Below are 23,798 nucleotides of genomic sequence, written 5' to 3'. Positions count from 1 at the left end.
ACAGACACTGCTTTTCTCCATCAGATACGCAGCTCCTGCTGTCCTCACTCAAATAACACAGACACGGCTGCTCTCCATCGGATACCCGGGTCCTGCTGTCCTCGCTCAGATATCTCTGACACTGCTGTTCTCTGTCAGATATGAAGGCACTGCTGTCCTCACTCAGATAACACAGACACTGCTGTTCACCATCAGGTATGCAGTTAATGCTGTCCTCACTCAGATAACACAGACACTGCTGTTCTCCATCAGATACGCAGGTCCTGTTGTCCGCACTCAGAAAACATTGATACTGCTGTTCTCCATCAGATACGCAGGTCCTGTTGTCCTCACTCAGATAACACAGACACGGCTGTTCTCCATCAGATACACAGGTTCTGCTGTCCTCACTCAGATAACACAGACACTGCTGTTCTCCATCAGATACGCAGGTCCTGTTGTCTTCACTCAGATAACATAGACACTGCTTTTCTGCACCTGATACACAGGTCCTGCTGTCCTCACTCCGATATCTCTGACACGGCTGTTCTCTATTGGATACCCGGGTTCTGCTGTCCTCACTCACATATCTCTGACACTGCTGTTCTCTATCATATACGCAGGTCCTGCTGTCCTCAGTCAGATAACACAGACCCTGCTGTTCTCCATCAGATATGCAGTTACTGCTGTCCTCACTCAGATAACACAGACACTGCTGTTCACCATCAGGTATGCAGTTACTGCTGTCCTCACTCAGATAACACAGACACTGCTGTTCTCCATCAGCTACACAGATTCTGCTGTCCTCACTCAGATAACACAGACACTGATGTTCTCCATCAGGTATGCAGATCCTGCTGTCCTCACTCAGATAGACGGGGACAGCTGTTCACCATCAGATACGCAGGTCCTGCAGTCCTCACTCAGATAACACAGACACTGCCGTTCTCCATCAGATATGCAGGTCCTGTTGTACTCACTCAAATAACACAGACACCGTTGTCCTCCATCAGATATGCAGGTCCTGCTGTCCTTGCTCAGAAAACACAGACACTGCTGTTCTCCAAATGATACGCAGGTCCTGTCGTCCTAACTCAGGTAACACAGACACTGCTGTTCTCCATCAGATACGCAAATCCTGTTGTCCTCACTCAGATAACACGGACACTGTAGTTCTCCATCAGATACGCAGCTCCTGATGTATTCACTCGGGTACACCGGGACATCTTCTCTCCATTAGATACGCAGGCACTGCTGTTCTCACTCAGGAAACACAGACACTGCTGTTCTCCATCAGATTCGCAGCTCCTGCTGCCCTCACTCAGACAACATTGATACTGCTGTTCTCCATCAGATACACAGGTTCTGCTGTCCTCACTCATAACACAGACACTGATGTTGTCCATCAGATATGCAGATCCTGCTGTCCTCACTCAGATACACAGGGACAGCTGTTCACCATCAGATACACAGGTCCTGCTGTCCTCACTCAGATAACACACACACGAGTGTCCTTCATCAGATACGCAGGCACTGCTGTCCTCACACATATGACACAGACACTGCTGTTCTCCATCAGATACGCTGGCACTGCTGTATTCAGTGAGATACACTGGGACATCTGTTCTCCATCAAATACGCAGGTCCTGCTGTCCTCACTCAGATAACACAGACATTTCTGTTCTCCATCTGATACGCAGTTCCTGCTAACCTCACTCAGATAACACAGACACTGCTGTTCGCCATCAGATACGCAGTTCCTGCTAACCTCACTCAGATAACACAGACACTGCTGTTCGCCATCAGATACGCAGTTCCTGCTAACCTCACCCAGATAACACAGACACTGCTGTTCTCCATCAGATACGCAGCTCCTGATGTGTTCACCCAGGTATACCGGGACATCTTCTCTCAATTAGATATGCAGGTCCTGTTGTCCTCACTCAGACAACATTGACACTGCTGTTCTCCATCAGATACGCAGGGCCTGCTGTCCTCACTCAGGCAACACAGACACTGCTGTTCTCCATTAGACACGCAGGTCCTGTTGTCCGCACTCAGAAAACATTGACACTGCTGTTCTCCATCAGATACGCAGCTCCTTCTGTCCTCACTCAGATAACACAGACACTGCTGTTCTCCATCAGATACACAGATTCTGCTGTCCTCACTCAGATAACACAGACACTGTAGTTCTCCATCAGATTCGCAGCTCCTGATGTATTCACTCGGGTACACCGGGACATCTTCTCTCCATTAGATACGCAGGCACTGCTGTTCTCACTTAGGAAACACAGACACTGCAGTTCTCCATCAGATTCGCAGCTCCTGCTGTCCTCACTCAGACAACATTGACACGGCTGATCTCCATCAGATACACAGGTTCTGCTGTCCTCACTCATAACACAGACACTGATGTTGTCCATTAGATATGCAGATCCTGCAGTCCTCACTCAGATACACTGGGACAGCTGTTCACCATTAGATACGCAGGTCCTGCTGTCCTCACTCAGATAACACACACACGAGTGTCCTTCATCAGATACGCAGGCACTGCTGTCCTCACACATATGACACAAACACTGCTGTTCTCCATCAGATACGCTGGCACTGCTGTATTCAGTGAGATACACTGGGACATCTGTTCTCCATCAAATACGCAGGTCCAGCCGTCCTCACTCAGATAACACAGACACAGCTGTTCTCCATCTGATACGCAGGTCCTGTTGTCCTCACTCAGATAACACAGACATTTCTGTTCTCCATCTGATACGCAGTTCCTGCTAACCTCACTCAGATAACACAGACACTGCTGTTCACCATCAGATACGCAGTTCCTGCTAACCTCACTCAGATAACACAGACACTGCTGTTCTCCATCAGATACGCAGCTCCTGATGTGTTCACTCAGGTATACCGGGACATCTTCTCTCAATTAGATACGCAGGTTCTGCTGTCCTCACTCAGATATACAGATACTGCTGTTCTCCATCAGACACACAGGTCCTGTTGTCCTCACTCAGATGACACAGACACTGCTTTTCTCCATCAGATACGCAGCTCCTGCTGTCCTCACTCAGATAACACAGACACTTCTGTTCTCCATCGGATACCCGGGCCCTGCTGTCCTCGCTCAGATATCTCTGACACTGCTGTTCTCTGTCAGATACGAAGGCACTGCTGTCCTCACTCAGATAACACAGACACTGCTGTTCTCCATCAAATATGCAGTTACTGCTGTCCTCACTCAGATAACACAGACACTGCTGTTCTCCATCAGGTACACAGGTTCTGCTGTCCTTACTCAGATAACACAGACACTGATGTTCTCCATCAGATACACCGGCACTGCTGTATTCACTCAGATACACTGGGACATCTGTTGTCCATCAAATACGCAGGTCCTGCTGTCTTCACTCAGATACACAGACACTGCTGTTCTCCATCAGATACACAGGCACTGCTGTCCTCACTCAGATAACACAGACACTGCTGTTCGCCATCAGATACGCAGGTCCTGCTGTCCTCACTCAGATAACACAGACACTGCTGTTCTCCACCAGATACACAGGTTCTGCTGTCCTCACACACAGAACACAGACACTGCTGTTCGCCATCAGATACGCAGGTCCGGTTGTCCCCACTCAGACAACATTGACACTGCTGTTCTCAATCAGATACGCAGATCCTGTTGTCTTCACTCAGATAACATAGACACTGCTTTTCTGCACCTGATACGCAGGTCCTGCTGTCCTCACTCAGATATCTCTGACACAGCTGTTCTCTATTGGATACCCGGGTTCTGCTGTCCTCGCTCACATATCTCTGACACTGCTGTTCTCTATCATATACGCAGGTCCTGCTGTCCTCACTCAGATAACACAGACACTGCTGTTCTCCATCAGATACATAGGTTCTGCTGTCCTTACTCAGATAACACAGACACTGCTGTTCTCCATCAGATACATAGGTTCTGCTGTCCTTACTCAGATAACACAGACACTGATGTTCTCCATCAGATACGCCGGCACTGCTGTATTCACTCAGATACACTGGGACATCTGTTGTCCATCAAATACGCAGGTCCTGCTGTCTTCACTCAGATGCACAGACACTGCTGTTCTCCATCAGATTCGCAGCTCCTGCTGTCCTCACTCAGATACACAGACACTGCTGTTCTCCATCAGATACGCAGGTCCTGTTGTCCGCACTCAGAAAACATTGACACTGCTGTTCTCCATCAGACACGCAGGTCCTGTTGTCCTCACTCAGATGACACAGACACTGCTTTTCTCCATCAGATATGCAGGTCCTGCTGTCCTCACTCAGATATCTCTGACACTGATGTCCTCCATCAGATACGCCGGCACTGCTGTATTCACTCAGATACACTGGGACATCTGTTGTTCATCAAATACGCAGGTCCTGCTGTCTTCACTCAGATACACAGACACTGCTGTTCTCCATCAGATACACAGGCACTGCTGTCCTAACTCAGATAACACAGACACTGCTGTTCTCCACCAGATACACAGGTTCTGCTGTCCTCACACATAGAACACAGACACTGCTGTTCGCCATCAAATACGTCAGCACTCCTGTCCTCACTCTGACAACTCAGACACTGCTGTTCTCAATCAGATTTGCAGGTCCCGTTGTCCTCACTCAGATAACACAGACACCGTTGTTCTCCACCAGATACGCAGGTCCTGCTGTCCTTGCTCAGAAAACACAGACACTGCTGTTCTCCAAATGATACGCAGATCCTGCTGTCCTCACTCAGATAACACAGGGACAGCTGTTCTCCATCAAATATGCAGTTACTGCTGTCCTCACTCAGATAACACAGACACTGCTGTTCTCCATCAGATTTGCAGGTCCTGTTGTCCTCACTCAGATAACACAGACACTGTTGTTCTTCATCAGATACGCAGGTCCTGTTGTCCTCACTCAGACAACACAGACATTGCTGTTCTCCATCAGATACACAGGACCTGCTGTCCTCACACAGATAACACATCCGCTGCTGTTCTCCATCAGATACGCAGGTCCTGCTGTCCTCACTCAGATAACACAGACACTGCTGTTCTCCATCAGATACGCAGGTCCTGTTGTCCGCACTCAGAAAACATTGACACTGCTGTTCTCCATCAGACACGCAGGTCCTGTTGTCCTCACTCAGATGACACAGTCACTGCTTTTCTCCATCAGATACGCAGCTCCTGCTGTCCTCACTCAGATCACACAGACCACACAGACACTTCTGTTCTCCATCGGATACCCGGGTCCTGCTGTCCTCGCTCAGATATCTCTGACACTGCTATTCTCCATCAGATACGAAGGCACTGCTGTCCTCACTCAGATAACACAGACACTGCTGTTCTCCATCAGATATGCCGGCACTGCTGTATTCACTCAGATACACTGGGACATCTGTTCTCCATCAAATACGCAGGTCCTGCTGTCTTCATTCAGATGCACAGACACTGCTGTTCTCCATCAGATACACAGGCACTGCTGTCCTAACTCAGATAACACAGACACTGCTGTTCTCCATCAGATACACAGGTTCTGCTGTCCTCACTCAGACAACTCAGACACTGCTGTTCTCCATCAGATTTGCAGGGCCCGTTGTCCTCACTCAGATAACACAGACACCGTTGTTCTCCATCAGATACGCAGGTCCTGCTGTCCTTGCTCAGAAAACACAGACACTGCTGTTCTCCAAATGATACGCAGGTGCTGTTGTCCTAACTCAGGTAACACAGACACCGTTGTTCTCCATCAGATACGCAGGTCCTGCTGCCCTTGCTCAGAAAACACATCCACTGCTGTTCTCCAAATGATACGCAGGTGCTGTTGTCCTAACTCAGGTAACACAGACACTGCTGTTCTCCATCAGATATGCAGGACCTGCTGTCCTCACTCAGATAACACAGACACTGCTGTTCTCCATCAGATATGCAGTTCCTGCTATCCTCACTCAGCTAACACAGACACTAGAGTCCTGCATCAGATACGCAGGCACTGCTGTCCTCACACATGTAACACAGACACTGATGTTCTCCATCAGATACGCCGACACTGCTGTATTCACTCAGATACACTGGGACATCTGTTCTCCATCAAATACGCAGGTCCTGCTGTCTTCACTCAGATACACAGACACTGCTGTTCTCCATCAGATACACAGGCACTGCTGTACTAACTCAGATAACACAGACACTGTTGTTCTCCATCATATGCGCAGACCCGGCAGTCCTCACTCAGATAACACAGACACGACTGTTCGCCATCAGATACGCAGGTCCTGCTCTCCTCACTCAGATACACAGAAACTGCTGTTCTCCATCAGATACGTCGGCACTCCTGTCCTCACTCAGATAACACAGACACTGCTGTTCTCCATCAGATTTGCAGGTTCTGCTGTCCTCACTCAGATAACACCGACACTGCTGTTCTCCATCAGATATGCAGGTTCTGCTGTCCTCACTCAGACAACACAGACACTACTGTTCTCCATCAGATACACAGGACCTGCTGTCCTCACACAGATAACACATCCGCTGCTGTTCTCTATCAGATACGCAGGTTCTGCTGTCCTCACTCAGACAACACAGACACTGCTGTTCTCCATCATATATACAGGTTCTGCTGTCCTCACTCAGATACACAGACACTGCTGTTCTCCATCAGATACGCAGGTCCTGCTGTCCTCACTCAGAAAACACAGACACTGCTGTTCTCCATCATAAATGCAGGTTCTGCTTCCTCACTCAGATACACAGATACTGATGTTCTCCATCAGGTATGCAGGTCCTGCTGTCCTCACTCAGATAACGCAGACACTGCTGTTCCCCATCTGATACGCAGGCACTGCTCTCCACAACCAGATAACACATACGCTGCTGTTTTCCATCAGATACGCACATCCTGCTGTCCTCACTCAGGTGACACAGACACTGCTGTTCTACTTCTGGTATGCAGGTCCTGCTGTCCTCACTCAGAGAACACAAACACTGCTGTTCTCCATCAGATACGCAGATCCTTCTGTCCTCACTCAGATAACAAAAACCCTTCTGTTCTCCATCAGATACACAGGTCCTGCTGTCCTCTCTCAGATAACACAGACACTGCTGTTCTCCATCAGATACACAGGCACTGCTGTCCTCTGTCAAGTAGGCAGGGATGCTGTTCTCTCTAAGATACGCAGGAACTGATATTCTCTCTCAGAATCACAGGCTCTGCTGTTCTCGGTGGTACAGGCACTCTGGTTCCCTGTCTGATACACAGGTCCTGCTGTCCTCTCTCAGATGCACGGGCACTGCAGTTATTAGACTAGACTAGACTAGACTTACAGTGTGGAAACAGGCCCTTCGGCCCAACAAGTCCACACCCACCCATACCCCTACATTTACCCCTTACCTAACACTACGGGCAATTTAGCTTGGCCAATTCACCTGACCCGCACATCTTTGGACTGTGGGAGGAAACCGGAGCACCCGGAGGAAACCCACGCAGACACGGGGAGAACGTGCAAACTCCACACAGTCAGTCGCCTGAGTCGGGAATTGAACCCGGGTCTACAGGCGCTGTGAGGCAGCAGTGCTAACCACTGTGCCACCGTGCCGCCCATAAAGTTATGTCGAATATAAACTGGGACTGCTATTCTCTACAAGTTACACAGGTACTGCTGTACTCTGTAAGATACACAATGACCGCACGTCCCTGTAGGAGTCACAGGCATTGCTGATGTCCCTTGGATACACAGGCACTGCTGTTCTCTCTCAGATACATAGACATTGTTGTTTTCTATAAGGTACAGAGACACTGCTGTTCTGTCTCAGGTACTCAGGCGCTGCTGTTCTCTCTCAGATACACAGACATCGTTGTAATCTCTCAGATATACAGACACTGTGGATCTCGCTCAGAAACACAGGCACTGCTATGCTCCCTTTGGTACACAGTCACTGCTGTTCTCTCTCAGATACACAGGCACTGCTTCTCTCACTCCGATACACAGGCCCGTACGTTCTCTCTCACATACACAGTGACTGCTGTTATCTCTCAGCTACATAGGCACTGCTGTTCCCTCTCAAATTAACAGGGATGCTGTTTATATCACATACACAGGCACTGTTGTTCTCTCTCTGTTGCAGAGGCACTGTTGTTCTCTGTAATATACATAGCAACTGCTGTTCTCTCTTGGATGTACATGCACTGCCATTCTCTAGAATATAAATGGGGCCTGCTAATCTCTGTAAGTAACAGAGATATTGCTGTTCTCTGTCAGACACTCAGGGACTGCACTTCTCTGTAGGATTCACAGGCACTGCTGTACTCTCTCAGATAGACAGGCACTGCCGTTCTCTGTAAGATACACTTGCACTACTGATCTCCTTCAGATGCTCAGGGATTGCTGTTCTCTATCAGATAAATTTAGACTGCTGTTCTCTGTCAGATGAATAAGCACTGCTTCTCGCTCTCAGAGACATAGGCGCTGTTATTCTCTCTCAGATACACAGACACTGCTGTTCTCCATCAGATCAGCAGCCCTGCTGTCCTCTCTCAGATACACAAGCACAGCAGTTCCCTCACATACACAGGCACTGCTGATCTCTCTCTGATGCACAGACACTGCTGTTCTCTATAAGATTCACAGGCACTGCTGATTTCTCACAGATACACAGGCGTTGCTGCTCCCTCTCAGATACACAGCGAATTCTGTTCTGTCTCAGATACACTGGGACCACGGTTGTCTCTCAGATACAAGGGGACTGCTATACTTTCTCAGATACAGAGGCACTGTTGTTCTCTCTCAGGTACTCAGGCACTGCTGTTCTCCATCAGATACGCAGTCCCTGCTGTTCTCTCTCAGATACACAGGTACTGCTGATTTCTCTCAGATACACAGGCACTGCTGATTTCTCTCAGATACACAGGCACTTCTGTTCTCTCTCAGGTACTCAGGCACTGCTGTTCTCCATCAGATACGCAGTCCCTGCTGTCCTCTCTCAGATACACAGGCACTGCTGTTCTATCGAATATAAACTGGGACAGCTATTCTCTACAAGTTGCAGAGGCACTGTTGTTCACGTTAAGATATACAGGAACTGCACTTCTCCGTAGGATTCACAGGCACTGTTGTTCTCTGCAAGATACACTTGCACTACTGATCTCTTTCAGATACTCAGGGATTGCTGTTCTCTGTCAGATACATAGGCACCGCACTTCCCTCTCAAATACATAGGCACTGTTGTTCTATCTCAGATACACAGGCATTGCTGTTCTCTCTCTGATGCACAGGAACCGCTGATCTCTCTTGGATACACAGGCACTCCTGTTCCCTGTAAGATTCTCTGGCACTGCTGATTTCTCTCAGATACACAGACATTGCTGTTCTCTCTCAGATACACTGGGAATGCTGATCTCTCTCAAATAAACAGGGACTGCCGTTCTCTGTCAGATACACGGGGACTGCTATACTCTCTCAGATACTGTTCTCTGAAAAATACACAGGGACTGCTGTTCTCTCCCAGACGCACAGGCACTGCGGTTCTCTCGAATATAAACTGGGACTGCTATTCTCTACAAGTTACACAGGTACGGCTGTTGTCTGTAAGGTACACAGGGACTGCACTTCTCTGCAGGATTCGCAAGCACTGCTGTACTCTCTAAGATACACAGGCACTGCTGTTCTCTGTATACACAGGGACTGCCATTCTATCGAATATGCACAGGCAATGCTGTAATATGAATAAGGACTGCTGGTCTCTATAAAATATACACAGCCACTGGCATTCTCGATAAGATAAACTGAGACTGCTGTTCTCTATCATATACACAGAGACTGCCATTCTCTGTAATATACACAGGGACTGCTCTTCTCTATAATATATGCAGTGACTTCTCTTCGCTATCATATACACAGGGACTGCTGTTCTCTAGAATATACACAGGGACTGCTGTTCACTATAATATAGACAGGGACTACTGTCATCTGCATTATACCCAGGATTTGTGTTCTCTCTAATTAGCACAGGCATTGCTATTCTCTGTAATATATACAGGGAGTGCTTTTTTTCTCTAATATACACAGGTGCAACTGTTTTCTATAAGATGGACAGGGACTGCCGTCTCTGTAATATACACATGGACTGCTGACTCTATAATATATTCTCTGTAATACACGCAGGTAATGCTGTTCTCTGTAATAAACAGCAGGGCTGCCACTCTCTGTAATATACACAGGGACTGCTATTCTCTATAATATGCACAGGGACTGCTGTACTGTACAATATAGACATGGACTGCTGTTCTCTATAATATACACAGGGACTGCTGTTCTCCATTATATACAAAGGGAATGCTGTTTTCTACAGACACTGTTGTTCTCTATACACAGGGACTCCTGTGCATCTGAGAGATATCAGCAGTGCCTGTTTATCTGACAGATAACAGCAGTCCCTGTCTATATTATAGTGAACATGTTATGGACAACAGAAGTATCTCTGTATCTCATAGGGAAGTACAGTGCCTGTGTATCTTCATGCAAACAGCAGTGCCTGTGTATCTGAGCGAGAACAGGAGTGCCTATGTATCTGAGAAAGTACAGCAGTGCCTATGCATGTGGCAGATAACAGAATTGCCGTCGCAGTGAATGAATATCATAGCGAGAACAGCAGTCCCTGTGTATCTCAGCGAGAACAACAGTCCCTCTGTATCTGAGAGCGAACAACAGTGCCTGTGTATCTGAGATAGAACAGTAGTGCCTGTGTACATGAGAGTGAACAGCAGTCCCTGAGTATCTCAGTGAGAACAGCAGTCCCTGTGTATCTTAGTGAGAACAGCAGTGTCTGTGCATCTGAGAGATATCAACAGTGCCTGTTTATCTGAGAGATAATAGCAGTCTATGTGTATGTTAAGGACAACAGAAGTACCTCATAGAGAAGAACAATGCCTGTGTATCTTAGTGCAAACAGCAGTGTCTGTGTATCTGAGAGAGAACAGCAGTGCCTGGTATTTGAGTCAGAATAGCAGTGCCTGTGTATCTGAGCATGAACAGGAGTGCCTGTGTACCTGAGAGAGAACATCTGTGTATCTTAAGGAGCACAGAAATGTCTTTATATCTGAGAGGGACCAGCAGTACCTGTGTACCTGGAAGAGCACAGCATTGCCTGTGTATCTGAGGGAAAACAGCAGTGCATGTGCATCTGAGAGAGAACAACAGTGCCTGTGTATGGGAGAGAGAATAGCAGTGCATGTGTATATGAGAGTGAACAGCAGGCCCTATGTACATTAAAGATAACTGAAGTACCTGAGAGAGAACAGCTGTCTATCTTATAGAGCACAGCAGTGCCTGTGTACCTGAGAGAGATCGGCAGTGCCTGCATATCTGAGAGAGAACAGCACGACCTGTATATCTGAGGAAGAACAGCAATGCGTGTGTATCTGAGAGAGAATAGCACTGCCTGTGTATCTGAGAGAGAACAGCAGTCCTTGTGCATCTTATAGACAATGTATGTACGGCTGTATCTCATAGAGAACAGCAGTGTCTGTGCATCTTAACGGGAACAGCAATGTCTATGTATCTGAGAGAGAATAGCAGTGCCTGTATATCTGAGAGAGAACATAAGTGCCTATGTATCTGAGTGAGACCAGCAGTGCCTGTGTATCTGGAAGAGAATAGCACTGCCTGTGTATCTGAGGGAGATCAACAGTCCCTGTAAATCTGAGAGAGAACAGCAGTGCATGTGTATCTGAGAGAGAACAGCAGTCCCTGTGCATCTTGAAGAGAACAGCACTGCCTGTGTATCTTATGGAGCATAGCAGTGCCTGTGTATCTTAGAGAGATCAGCAGTGCCTGTATTTCAGAAAGACAACAGCAGTGCCTGTGTATCTGAGGGAGAACAGCATGTGGAGCTGAGAGAGAACAGCAGTTCATTTGTATATTACAGACAACGTAAGTATGTCTGTATCTCATAGAGAACAGCAGTGTCTGTGTGTCTAGAAGAGAACAGCACTGCCTGTGTATCTGAGGGAGAACAGCCGTGCATGCGTATCGAAGAGAGAACAGCAGTGTCTGTATCCGAGAGAGAGCAACTGTGCCTGCGTATCTTATCAAGAACAGCAGTACCTGTGTATCTGAGAGAGAGCAGCAGTGCTGTGTAACTTATCAAGAAGAGCAGCCCCTGTGTATCTAAGAGAGCACAGCAGTCCCTGTGTGTATCTTTTAGAGAATAGCCATCCCTCTGTATCTTATGGAGAAAATCTGTCCCTCTGTATCTTATAAAGAACGGTCATCCCTCTGTATCTTATACAGAACAGCAACCCCTCTGCGGGTTACAGAGAACAGCAGTCCCTCTGTGTGCTATAATGAACAGCAGTGCCTGTGTATCTTATAGAGAACAGCATTGCCTGCGTATATTACAGAGAACAGCAGTCCCTGTCTCTATTAGAGAAAATAGCTGTCCCCGTGTATATTGTCGAGAATAGAAGCCTCTGCTTATAGATTAGATTAGACTTACAGTGTGGAAACAGGCCCTTCGGCCCAACAAGTCCACACCGACCCGCCGAAGCGCAACCCACCCATACCCCTACATTTACCCCTCACCTAACACTACGGGCAATTTAGGATGGCCAATTCACCTGACCCGCACATCTTTGTGACTGTGGGAGGAAACCGGAGCACCCGGAGGAAACCCACGCAGACACGGGGAGAACGTGCAAACTCCACACAGTCAGTCGCTGCTTATATTAGACAGAACAATGATCCCTGTCGATATTATCAAGAACACCAGTGCCTGTGTATATTTTCAAGCACAGTGCCCTTCTACTTTATAGAGAACAGCAGTCAACGGGGAAATGATAGAGAACAGGATTCCCTATGCATATTACAGAGAACAGCAGTCGCTGTGTACAATAGAGAAAACGATAACTTGTGTCGATTATAGTGTAGAGCGGTACGTGTCAACATTATAGATTATAGCAGTCCCTGCCTATAATCCAGAGAACAACAGTGTCTGTGCATGTTGTAGAGTATAGCAGTCTTTGTGCATATTCCAGAGAACAGCAGTGCCTATGCCTATTTTTGAGAAAAGCAATTCCTGTGCATATCATAGACAACAGCAATCCTTGTGTATATTATAGACATTAGCAGTGCCTGTGTATATTATAGACATTAGCAGTGCCTGTGTATATTATAGACATTAGCAGTGCCTGTGCATATTCTAGACATTAGCAGTGCCTGTGTATATTCTAGACATTAGCAGTCCTTGTGTATATTCTAGACATTAGCAGTGCCTGTGTATATTCTAGACATTAGCAGTGCCTGTGTATATTCTAGACATTAGCAGTGCCTGTGTATATTCTAGACATTAGCAGTGCCTGTGTATATTCTAGACATTAGCAGTGCCTGTGTATATTATAGACATTAGCAGTCCCTGTGTATATTCTAGACATTAGCAGTGCCTGTGTATATTCTAGACATTAGCAGTGCCTGTGTATATTCTAGACATTAGCAGTGCCTGTGTATATTCTAGACATTAGCAGTGCCTGTGTATATTATAGACATTAGCAGTGCCTGTGTATATGATAGATATTAGCAGTGCCTGTATATATTATAGACATTAGCAGTGCCTGTGTATATTCTAGACATTAGCAGTGCCTGCGTATATTATAGACATTAGCAGTGCCTGTGCATATTCTAGACATTAGCAGTGCCTGTGCATATTCTAGACATTAGCAGTGCCTGTGTATATGATAGACATTAGCAGTGCCTGTGTATATTATAGACATTAGCAGTGCCTGTGTACATGATAGATATTAGCAGCGCCTGTGTATATTATAGACATTAGCAGTGCCTGTGTATATTCTAGACATTAGCAGTGCCTGCGTATATTCTAGACATTAGCAGTGCCTGTGCATATTCTAGACATTAGCAGTCCCTGTGTATATTCTAGACATTAGCAGTGCCTGTGTATATTATAGACATTAGCAGTGCCTGTGCATATTCTAGACATTAGCAGTGCCTGTGTATATTCTAGACATTAGCAGTCCCTGTGTATATTATAAACATTAGCAGTCCCTGTGTATATTATAGACATTAGCAGTGCCTGTGTATATTCTAGACATTAGCAGTCCCTGTGTATATTCTAGTCATTAGCAGTGCCTGTGTATATTCTAGACATTAGCAGTCCCTGTGTATGTTATAGACATTAGCAGTCCCTGTGTATATGATAGACATTAGCAGTGCCTGTGTATATTATAGACATTAGCAGTGCCTGTGTATATTCTAGATATTAGCAGTGCCTGTGTATATTATAGACATTAGCAGTGCCTGTGTATATTCTAGACATTAGCAGTGCCTGCGTATTTTATAGACATTAGCAGTGCCTGTGCATATTCTAGACATTAGCAGTGCCTGCGTATATTCTAGACATTAGCAGTGCCTGCGTATATTATAGACATTAGCAGTGCCTGTGCATATTCTAGACATTAGCAGTCCCTGTGTATATTCTAGACATTAGCAGTGCCTGTGTATATTATAGACATTAGCAGTGCCTGTGTATATTCTAGGCATTAGCAGTCCCTGTGTATATTATAGACATTAGCAGTCCCTGTGTATATTATAGACATTAGCAGTGCCTGTGTATATTTTACAGATCAGCAGTCCCTGTCTCCATCATAGCGAACAGCAGATACATAAGCACTGCTGTTCTCTCTCAGACACGCAGTCCCTTCTGTTCTTTCTCAGGTACACCAGGACTGCTGTTCTCTTCTAGGTGCACAAGCACTGCTGTTCTCTCTCAGTTGCACAGGGACTGCTTATCTCTCTCAGATATACAGAGACTGCTGTTGTCTCTCAGATACTCAGGAACTACTGTTCTCTGCAAGATAATCCGACACTGCTGTTCTCAGATTCACAGGCACTGTTGCCCTCTCTCAGATACACAGGCACTGCTGAACTCTTGGAGATACAGACGCACTGCTGTTGTCTCTCAGATACACAGGCACTGCTGTTCTCTGTCAGGTTCACAGGGACTGCTGTTCTCTGTAAGATGCACATGCACTTATCTTCTCTCTCAGATACACAGGCACTGCTATTCTCTCTCAGAAACTTTGGCACTGCTGTTCTCAGTCAGTGTTGTTCTGTTTAATGCAAAGCCGGAGACTGGTATTGTCGATAAGATACACAGCCACTGCCACTCTCTCTCAGATACACAGACACTGCTGTTTTCTGTCAGATACACAGGTATTGCTGTTCTCTTTCAAATATGCAGTCACTGCTGTTCTCTCTCAGATACACAGACACTACTGTTCTCGATAAAATACGCCGGGGATGGTGTTCTACTTCCAATACACAGGCACTACTGTACTCTCTCAGATACACAGGCACTGCTGGAATCTACTGTACTGCTCTTCGCCATAATAGACACAGGGACTGCTGTTTCTATATTATAGGGAGTATATACACAGGCATTGCTAATTTCTATAACAGACACAGGGATCACTGCTGTTTATGATATGTACAGGAATTACTGTTCTCAGAAATAGACATGGGCACTCTAATATGTCCAGGGACTGCTGTACTCTGCAACATACACAGGCCCTGCTGCTCTTTGCAATATAGACAGGGACTGCTGTAATCTATAAGATAGACAAGTACTGCTCTTCGCTATAATAAATAAAAGAATTGCTGTTTTCTCTATTATACACAGTGACTGGTTTTCTCTGTAACATACACAGAGAATGCTGTTTTCTATAATATACACTTGAATTGCTGTTCTCTATCATATACCCATCGACTGCTATTCTCTATAATATCGACAGGGACTGCTGTTATCTATAACATAGACCGGAACTGTTGTTCTCTCTAATATGTACAGGGATTGCTGTTCTCTAAACATGCAAAGGGATTTCTATTATTAATATTATAGACAGGAACCACTGTTCCATATAACATATGCAGGAACTGCCGCTTTCTCTAGTATACACAGGGACAGCCATTCTCTCTAATATGCACAGGCAATGCTGTTCTCTGTAATATAAATAAGGACTGCTGTTCTGCATAAAATATACACAGCCACTGGTGTTCTCGATAATACAGACAGGGACTGCTGTTCTCCATAATATACACAGAGACTGCCATTCTCTATAATTTACACAGGGACAGCTGTTCCCTGTGGTGTAGACAGGGACTGCCGATATCTGAACCATATTCAGGAACTGCTGTTCTATATAATAAACACAGGCACTGTTGTTCTCAATAACATAAACAGTGACTTCTCTTCGCTATCATATATACAGGTACTGCTGTTCTCTAGAATATACACAGGGACTGCCATTTACTATAATACACACAGGGACTGCTGTCACCTACATTATACTCAGGATTTGTGTTCTCTATAATTTGCACAAGCATTGCTGTCTCTGTAATATACACAGGGACTGCTGCTTTTTCCAGCATACACAGGCATCGCTGTTCTTTATAAGATGGACAGGGACTGCCATCTCTGTAATATACACAGGGACTGCTGTTCTTTATAATATGCACAGGCAATGTTGTTCTCTACAATATACACAGGCAATGCTGTTCTCTATTACATACTGACACTGCCGTTCTTGAAAATATCCACAGGGACTGCTGTTCTCAAAAATATACTCAGGGACTGCTGCTATCTGTATCATACACAGGGACTGCCGTAAAGACTTTGCCTATCTATGCCCCTCATGATTTTATAACCTCTATAAGGTCACCCCTCAGCCTCCGACGCTCCAGGGAAAACAGCCCAGCCTGTTCAGCCTCTCCCTGTAGCTCAAATCCTCCAAACTTGGCAACATCCTTGTAAATCTTTTCTGAACCCTTTCAAGTTTCACAGCATCTTTCTGATAGGAAGGAGACCAGAACTGTACGCAATATTCCAACAGTGGCCTAACCAATGTCCTGTATAGCCGCAACATGACCTCCCAACTCCTGTACTCAATACTCTGACGAATAAAGGAAAGCATACCAAACACCTTCTTCACTATCCTATCTACCTGCAATCCCACTTTCAAGGAGCTATGAACCTGCACTCCAAGGTCTCTTTGTTCAGCAACACTCCCTAGGACCTTACCATTAAGTGTATAAGTCTGCTAAGATTTGCTTTCCCAAAATGCAGCACCTCACATTTATCTGAATTAAACTCCATCTGCCACTTCTCAGCCCATTGGTCCATCTGGTCCAGATCCTATTGTAATCCTCTTCGCTGTCCACTACACCTCCAATTTTGGCGCAAGCTGCAAACTTACTAATTGTACCTCTTATGCTCACATCCAAATCGTTTATATAAATAACAAAAAGTAGAGGACCCAGCATCTTGTGGCACTCCACTGTTCACAGGCCTCCAGTCTGAAAAACAACCCTCCACCTCCACCCTCTATCTTCTACCTGTGAGCCAGTTCTGTATCCAAATGGCTAGTTCTTCCTGTATTTTATGAAATCTAACCTTGCTAATCAGTCTCCCATGGGGAACCTTGTCCAATGCCTTACTGAAGTCCATATAGATCACATCACTTTTTCAAGACATGATTTCCCACGCACAAAGCCATGTTGACTATCCCTAATCAGTCCTTGCCTTTCCAAATACATGTACATCCTGTCCCTCAGGATTCCCTCCAACAATCTGCCCACCACTGAGGTCAGTCTCACCAGTCTATAGTTCCCTGGCTTGTCTTTACCGCCCTTCTTAAACAGTGGCACCATGTTTGTCAACCTCCAGTCTTCCGGCACCTCACCTGTGACTATCAATGATATAAATATCTCAGCAAGAGACCCAGCAATCACTTCTCTAGCTTCCCACAGAGTTCTCGGGTACACCTGATCAGGTCCTGGGGATTTATCCACCTTTACCCATTTCAAGACATCCAGCACATCCTCCTCTGTAATCTGGACATTTTGCAAGATGTCACTATCTATTTCCCTACAGTCTATATCTTCCATATCCTTTTCCACAGTAAATACTGATGCAAAATACTCATACTCATTTAGTATCTCCCCATTTTCTGTGGCTCCACACAAAGGCCATCTTGCTGATATTTGAGGGGCCCTATTCTCTCCGTAGTTACCCTTTTGTTCTTTGTATTTGTAAAAACCCTTTGAATTCTCCTTAATTCTATTTGTCAATGCTATCTCATGTCCCCTTTTTGCCCTCCTGATTTCCCTCAAGTATACTCCTATTGCCTTTATACTCTTCTAAGGATTCACTCAATCCATCCTGTCTGTACCTTACATATGCTTCCTTCTTTTTCGTAACCAAACCCTCAATTTTTTTATTCATCCAACATTCCATATACCTACCAGCCTTCCCTTTCACCCTGACAGGAATGTACTTTCTCTGGACTCTCGTTATCTCATTTCTGAAGGCTTCCCATTTTCCAGCCATCCCTTTACCTGCAAACATCTGCTTCCAAGACCAGAATAAGAGAATAGAAGACCTAACACTCTAAACGGGAATGTGGCATTTTCTCCGTGATGCACATTGACCTGGGATCTTAGAATCCCTGCAGTGTGGAAACAGGCCCTTCAGTCAAAGAGTCACCCACCCAGACACATTCCCCTACCCTATTACTCTATATTTTTCCCTGACTAATGCAGCTAACGTACACATCCCTGGAACACTATGAGCAATCCAGCATGACTAACCCACCCAACCTGCACATCCCTTGGACAGTGGGAGGAAACCAGAGCACCCGGAGGAAACCGACACTGACATGGGGAGAATGCACAAACCCCATACAGACAGCCACCCAAGGCTGGAATCAAACCCAGGTCCCTGGCACTGTGAAGCAACAGTGCTAACCATTAAACCACCTTCTTAATCTTCTTCTCGGTGCAGCTCTCCCTCTTTCACCTGAGGCTGCAATGACAAGACAAGTGACAGTACTTAGATATTTGAAAATAGTAAGTCAGAAGGTGAATGTTGGGGTTAGGAAAAGATTGGCAGAATGGAAAACAGTGGGACATATTTTTGCCTTCATTTAAATTTTTCTCCTCTCCTGAGCCATTGATCCATCATTGGGAATCAATTGTGTCTCCTGGCGGCTTGACTTAAATTACCTTTAATTACAAAATAAAAACAGAAAATGTTGGACATTCTCAGTAGGTCAGTCAGCAATTGTAAAGAGAAGCCACTGACCATGGCATTTCAGTTGTGTATCTTTCATCTGCCAAAACAATGGACAAATTCTCCTTCCATTTGTTGTTTAACTGTTCATGAACAATTCATGACTAGGTGTAGAACGACTGCAGACATTTGATCTGATCCATTGGACGTCCAGACACTGAGCTCATTCTATAGCATTCTTCTTCTGCTGCTCAGTGCTTTGGAGTCCTGAGAATTATCATCACTGGTTGGTACCTAGTTCCCCCTGTATTCCATGAGATCTAACCTTGCTAATCAGTCTCCCATGGGGAACCCTGTCGAATGACTTACTGAAGTCCATATAGGTCACATCTACTGCTCTGCCCTCATCAATCCTCTTTGTTACTTCCTCAAAAAGCTCAATCAAGTTTGTGAGACATGATTTCCCACGCACAAAGCCATGTTGACTATCCTGAATCAGTCCTTGCCTTTCCAAATACATGTACATCCTGACCCCAGGGGTCCCTCCAACAACTTGCCCACCACTAACGTCAGGCTCACTGGTCTATAGTTCCCAGGGTTGCCCTTACCGCCCTTCTTAAACAGTGGCACCACGTTAGCCAAACTCCAGTCTTCAGCGCCTCACCTGTGACTATTGATGATACAAATATCTCAGGAAAAGGCCCAACAATAAGTTCTCTACCTTCCCATAGAGTTCTAGGGTACACCTGATCAGGTCCTGTGGTTTATCCACTTTTATGCGTTTTGAGACATTCTTTGTAATCTGGACATTTTGCAAGATCTATTTCCCTACAGTCTATATCTTCCATATCCTTTTCCACAGTAAATACTGACGCAAAATACTCATTTAGTATCTCCCCCATTTTCTGCGGCTCCACGCAAAGGGGCCTGTGTGTCTTTCAGAGAACAGCTCTCCATGCATATCGGAGAGAGAGCAGCAGTCCCTGTGTATCTGAGAGAGGACAGCATGCCTGTGCTTGTTATGGAGAATAGCAGTCCATGTGCATCTTCCAGAAAACAACAGGCTCTCTGTGCATGATAGAGAGCAGCAGTCCCTGTGTCTCTGAGAGAGAACCGCAGTGCCTATGTATATGAAGTGGAACAGCAGTGCAGGTGTCTTATTGGGAACAGCAGTGCCTGTGCATCTTTCAGAGAACAGCAGTCCCTGCATATCTGAGAGAGAACAGCAGTGTCTGTGTATCTTATAGAGAACAGCAGTCCCTGCATATCTGAGAGAGAACAGCAGTGTCTGTGTATCTTATAGAGAACAGCAGTCCCTGCATATCTGAGAGAGAACAGCAGTGTCTGTGTATCTTATAGAGAACAGCAGTCCCTGCATATCTGAGAGAGAACAGCAGTGTCTGTGTATCTTATAGAGAACAGCAGTCCCTGCATATCTGAGAGAGAACAGCAGTGCTTGTGCACCTAGGAGAGAACAGCAATCCTCTTAAATATCCTCCTACTATCTGTATCCTCTTCTCTTATTCACTCGATCTCTCCTGTCTATACCTTGCATATGCTTCCTTATTTTTCTTAACCAAACCCTCAATTTCTTTAGTTATCCAGCATTCCCTATACCTACCAGCCTTTCCTTTCACCCAAACAGGAATATAACTGCATTTATTTCAATGCAAGGGACCTAACAGGGAAGGCAGATGAACTCAGGGCATGATTAGGAACATGGTTCAGGGATGGTCAGGACTGGTAGCTTAATGTCTATATTATAGATAATGGCAGAGTCTGTCTGTATTATAGTGATCAGCAGTACCTATCTATATTCTAGAGAGCAGCAATCCCTATGTATATTATATTATATGTGTATATTATAGAGTATATTATATGTATAATATACACTATTACATATACATTTAGTATTATAATTGCCAACCTCATCACCTCAGGGGATCTCCCACCCACAGCTTCCAACCTCATAGTTCGGGAACACGCACCACCCAGTTCTACCTCCTCCTCAAGATCCACAAGGCCAACTATCCCGGCCAACCCATTGTCTAAGCCTGCTCCTGCCCCATTGAGTTCATCTCCACACACCTTGATACTGTCCCATACCCATGGAGCAAGAACTCCCCATATACATTCAGGACATCACCCACGCTATCCAACTCTTCCAAGACTTTAGTTTCCCTGGCCTCCAACACCTCATCTTCACCATGTAATCCAGTCCCTACACACCTCCATCCGCAATGACCATGGCCTCAAAACCCTCAGTTTCTTCCTCTCCCAATGTTCCCACCTGTACCCTTCCACTGACACACTAATTTGTTTGGCTGAACTGGTCCTCATATCAATAATTTCTCCTTTGAATCCTCCCACTTCTTCCAGATGAAAGGGGTAGCCATGGGCACCCGCATGGGCCCCAGCTTTGCCTGTCTCTTTGTCGGTTATATGGAACGGCCCACTTTCCACAGTTACACCAGCACCATTCCCCACCTTTTCCTCCGCTACATTGATGACGACGTTGGCGCCACCTCGTGCTCCTATGTGATGGTTGAACTGGTCATCAACCTCAATGCAATCCACTCCAAACTTAAATTCATCTCAGACACCTCCCTCCCCTTCCTGGACCTCTCCATTGCCATCAACGGTGACCGACTCAACACTGACATCTTCTTCAAACCCACTGACTCCCACAGCGACCTGAATTACACCACCTCCCACCCTGCCTGGTGTAAAAATGCTATGCCTTATTCCTAATTCCTCCACCTCGGCTGCATCTGCTCCCAGGAGGACCAGTTCCACCACAGAACATAACGGGTGGCCTCCAAATTTAAATACCACAATTTAGCTTCCCACGTGGTTGATGATGCTCTCAAGCATATCTCATCTATTTCCCACACCTGTGCCCTCGGACCCCATCTCCTCCAACCTCAACAAGGACAGAACCTTCCACTGATGATCTGAACCCCGGGGGGTTGGGGTGGGGGATTCTCTCAGTTCCATGATGAATCAATAAACACACCTGTAAACGACTCTTTGTCAATCACACAAGCAATTGTTTGCTCTTCAATACGGATGGGCTGGTAGACTCTGATCAGCCCAGAAGTATGAGTATTCCGAGACCACCAAAAGAATGCGACGACTTATAGAGCTTGCATCGGGTTTATGTACATTGTTCATAGTCAGACATGGAGCATTACCGCTTGATAACAACCAATCAAATTGCATGAGGCCCTCGTGCATTTTGCCTTAGCCCATCACGATTTCTTGTAAACAACCTGTTCTTAGAATCATATTTGTCCTGCCTTGAGGTTTGGGTTAAACCATTACTTCTTCAATTCATCGGATCTACGTCAGTCTACGGGTTTCTTGTTTCTGTCTGGTTCAGGGTAATTTGACAATGCAGAAGCCATTTTGTGCATTGCCTTCAACCATTGGATGCCCACATGTCCAGATGCCCACACCCTCATTTCCCCCTGTGATCGCACTGCCGTCACTAAAAGGGAAGGCTCTTCCAAATTAACGCCCCTCAAGGCGTTCCAGCTGGAGAGGCACTTCCATCTTCACCATTCACCTGGTCACATTTATCATCCCCATCAACACATGCAGGTCAGCCATCGAATTGCAAAAGGAGCATCTTCCGGGGCGAGTCTATATCACAAAGCTCATAAGCTTAGCAATTAATGATAACAATGCTGACAAACAGACAGAGGAGAATAATTCCGATATACATCGCTAAATTGATAAGCCAGAGCCAGATCCCCAGTCTCCCCAACTGGTCCCTTCATTCATTCTGTCAAGGAACACCAGGATCTCGTCTTGTATCATAACATTGCCAGTGCGATCGGGAATGCCAATAATGCATTTATCTTGGACAATTGTACAGACCCCGCCTTCCCGGGCTAATATATAGTCTAAGGCGTACCGATTTTGCATAGAGTAAAGACGCAGATCTGATAATCCCAGTTTAATTTGTTCCAGAGCCTCTTTGGTCTTATTTCCTAGAATGGTCAGGCCGCAGATGAGGTAACTGCATTCTTTTGACGAATTACCTCCACCAATTCTCGCAAATTCAGGGTGCTCAGGATTCCCCAGCCTATCGAGTGTCCTGTATTGTCACCCAGTCCCTTGGGATCGTTCTAATTGAAGCAAAGGTCAGCTGAGACCAACTGCTGCATCCTTTTCAGATGAAGGTTCCATCGATTTGTCCACTGGCCAAGACAAGGAACTGTTGTGTGAACAAGGGCTGCAATAGCAACCTTATGGGGAACATCTTTGCCATCAAGGACAAGGAAATTGGTAGCTTTGCCTTGGCTGAAGAAATAATAGCCTGGTATGGCATATATGAGGGAAGGTCTGTTAAAATAGGTCACTGCAATGTTACAGCACGGGTTCTGGCCAGGTCGACAGGAGTAAAAGCCCGACATCTTGCAAGAGGCGTCATTTGAGCACCATAAAAATGGGCAAAATGACTATTAAGTGCTTGCACTGTATGGTGGACAATGGTCCTCAGAATCCTGTTTCCATTAGGCTCTCTCTTAGCTCTATCACACATGGTCTTGGCAACAGTATCACAGTCTGATAAGAGAAAAGACCTATAAATGTGCAATGAAAGGGTTCCATTCTGGGTCCGTACATGCAGTTGGGAAGAGCTGCTTAAGCCGCATAAGGCCTGTTGCGCCCCCCAGCTATTGGAATGCAAGCTGCTTGTATACATGG

Source organism: Hemiscyllium ocellatum, chromosome X (assembly GCF_020745735.1).
Source record: "Hemiscyllium ocellatum isolate sHemOce1 chromosome X, sHemOce1.pat.X.cur, whole genome shotgun sequence".
In the NCBI taxonomy this organism is placed as follows: domain Eukaryota; kingdom Metazoa; phylum Chordata; class Chondrichthyes; order Orectolobiformes; family Hemiscylliidae; genus Hemiscyllium; species Hemiscyllium ocellatum.
This window is presented reverse-complemented; position numbering follows the sequence as displayed.